A 3,412-nucleotide genomic window follows, 5' to 3' on the forward strand; every position below is an offset into this window, starting at 1 on the left:
AATTTGAAAATTCTTAAAAAATTCGACCAAAATCTTGATGTTCCGAATCCTATGTTTTGTATGTTTTTTCCACGTGTCTTGACATCCAATGTATTCATGCAAAGTTTGGTGAAGATCTGAGTATGTAGTTTTTGACCTTATATTGAACCTCCCATCTGAAAATTTGAAAATTCTTAAAAAATTCGTCCAAAATCTTGATGACCCCAATCTCTTGTTTTGTACGTTTTTTCCACGTGTCTTGACATCCAAAGTATCCCTGCAAAGTTTGGTGAAGATCTGAGTATGTAGTTTTTGACCTTATATGGAACCTCCTTTCTGAAAATTTGAGAATTCTTAAAAAATTCGTCCAAAATCTTGATGTCTCCAATCTCTTGTTTTGTACGTTTTTTCCACGTGTCTTGACATCCAATGTATCCATGCAAAGTTTGGTGAAGATCTGAGTATGTCGTTTTTGACCTTATCTGGAACCTCCCATCTGAAAATTTGAAAATTCTTAAAAAATTCGTCGAAAATCTTGATGTCTCCAATCTTTTGTTTTGTACGTTTTTTCCACGTGTCTTGACATGCAAAGTATCCCTGCAACGTTTGGTGAAGATCTGAGTATGTAGTTTTTGACCTTATCTGGAACCTCCTATCTGAAAATTTGAAAATTCTTAAAAAATTCGTCGAAAATCTTGATGTCTCCAATCTCTTGTTTTGTACGTTTTTTCCACGAGTCTTGATATCCAATGTATCCCTGCAAAGTTTGGTGAAGATCTGAGACTGTCGTTTTTGACCTTATCTGGAACATCCTTTCTGAAAATTTGAAAATTGTTAAAAAATTCGTCCAAAATCTTGATATCTCCAATCTCTTTTTTGTACGTTTTTTCCACGTGTCTTGACATCCAATGTATCCCTGCAAAGTTTGGTGAAGATCTGAGTATGTAGTTTTTGACCTTATCTGGAACCTCCCATCTGAAAATTTGAAAATTCTTAAAAAATTCGACCAAAATCTTGATGTCTCCAATCTTTTGTTTTGTACGTTTTTTCCACGTGTCTTGACACATAATGTATCCATGCAAAGTTTGGTGAAGATCTGAGTATGTAGTTTTTGACCTTATATGGAACCTCCTATCTGAAAATTTGAAAATTCTTAAAAAATTCGTCCAAAATCTTGATGACCCCAATCTCTTGTTTTGTACGTTTTTTCCACGTGTCTTGACATCCAATGTATCCATGCAAAGTTTGGTGAAGATCTGAGTATGTCGTTTTTGACCTTATCTGGAACCTCCTATCTGAAAATTTGAAAATTCTTAAAAAATTCGTCGAAAATCTTGATGTCTCCAATCTCTTGTTTTGTACGTTTTTTCCACGTGTCTTGACATGCAAAGTATCCCTGCAACGTTTGGTGAAGATCTGAGTATGTAGTTTTTGACCTTATCTGGAACCTCCTATCTGAAAATTTGAAAATTCTTCAAAAATTCGTCGAAAATCTTGATGTCTCCAATCTCTTGTTTTGTACGTTTTTTCCACGTGTCTTGACATCCAATGTATCCCTGCAATGTTTGGTCGAGATCTGAGTATGTAGTTTTTGACCTTATCTGGGACCTCCTATCAGAAAATTTGAAAATTCTTCAAAAATTCGTCCAAAATCTTGATGTCTCCAATCTCTTGTTTTGTACGTTTTTTCCACGTGTCTCGACCTCCAATGTATCCCTGCAAAGTTTGGTGAAGATCTGAGTATGTCGTTTTTGACCTTATCTGGAACATCCTTTCTGAAAATTTGAAAATTCTTAAAAAATTCGTCGAAAATCTTGATGTCTCCAATCTCTTGTTTTGTACGTTTTTTCCACGTGTCTTGACATCCAATGTATCCCTGCAAAGTTTGGTGAAGATCTGAGTATGTAGTTTTTGACCTTATATGGAACCTCCTTTCTGAAAATTTGAAAATTCTCAAAAAATTCGTCCATAATCTTGATGTCTCCAATCTCTTGTTTTGTACGTTTTTTCCACGTGTCTTGACATCCAATGTATCCCTGCAAAGTTTGGTGAAGATCTGAGTATGTAGTTTTTGACCTTATCTGGAACCTCCCATCTGAAAATTTGAAAATTCTTAAAAAATTCGACCAAAATCTTGATGTCTCCAATCTTTTGTTTTGTACGTTTTTTCCACGTGTCTTGACACATAATGTATCCATGCAAAGTTTGGTGAAGATCTGAGTATGTAGTTTTTGACCTTATATGGAACCTCCTATCTGAAAATTTGAAAATTCTTAAAAAATTCGTCCAAAATCTTGATGTCTCCAATCTCTTGTTTTGTACGTTTTTTCCACGTGTCTTGACATCCAATGTATCCCTGCAAAGTTTGGTGAAGATCTGAGTATGTAGTTTTTGACCTTATCTGGAACCTCCCATCTGAAAATTTGAAAATTCCTAAAAAATCCGTGCAAAATCTTGATGACCCCAATCTCTTGTTTTGTACGTTTTTTCCACGTGTCTTGACATCCAATGTATTCCTGCAATGTTTGGTGAAGATCTGAGTATGTAGTTTTTGACCTTATATGGAACCTCCTATCTGAAAATTTGAAAATTCTTAAAAAATTCGACCAAAATCTTGATGTTCCGAATCCTATGTTTTGTATGTTTTTTCCACGTGTCTTGACATCCAATGTATCCATGCAAAGTTTGGTGAAGATCTGAGTATGTAGTTTTTGACCTTATATTGAACCTCCCATCTGAAAATTTGAAAATTCTTAAAAAATTCGTCCAAAATCTTGATGACCCCAATCTCTTGTTTTGTACGTTTTTTCCACGTGTCTTGACATCCAAAGTATCCCTGCAAAGTTTGGTGAAGATCTGAGTATGTAGTTTTTGACCTTATATTGAACCTCCCATCTGAAAATTTGAAAAATCTTAAAAAATTCGTCCAAAATCTTGATGTCTCCAATCTCTTGTTTTGTACGTTTTTTCCACGTGTCTTGACATCCAATGTATCCATGCAAAGTTTGGTGAAGATCTGAGTATGTAGTTTTAGACCTTATCTGGAACCTCCTATCTGAAAATTTGAAAATTCTTCAAAAATTCGTCCAAAATCTTGATGTCTCCAATCTCTTGTTTTGTACGTTTTTTCCACGTGTCTCGACCTCCAATGGATCCCTGCAAAGTTTGGTGAAGATCTGAGTATGTCGTTTTTGACCTTATCTGGAACATCCTTTCTGAAAATTTGAAAATTCTTAAAAAATTCGTCGAAAATCTTGATGTCTCCAATCTCTTGTTTTGTACGTTTTTTCCACGTGTCTTGACATCCAATGTATCCCTGCAAAGTTTGGTGAAGATCTGAGTATGTAGTTTTTGACCTTATATGGAACCTCCTATCTGAAAATTTGAAAATTCTTAAAAAATTCGTCCAAAATCTTGATGTCTCCAATCTCTT

The sequence above is a fragment of the Lepisma saccharinum genome, unplaced genomic scaffold, assembly GCF_977018435.1.
Source record: "Lepisma saccharinum unplaced genomic scaffold, izLepSacc3.1 HAP1_SCAFFOLD_602, whole genome shotgun sequence".
Lineage (NCBI taxonomy): Eukaryota > Metazoa > Arthropoda > Insecta > Zygentoma > Lepismatidae > Lepisma > Lepisma saccharinum.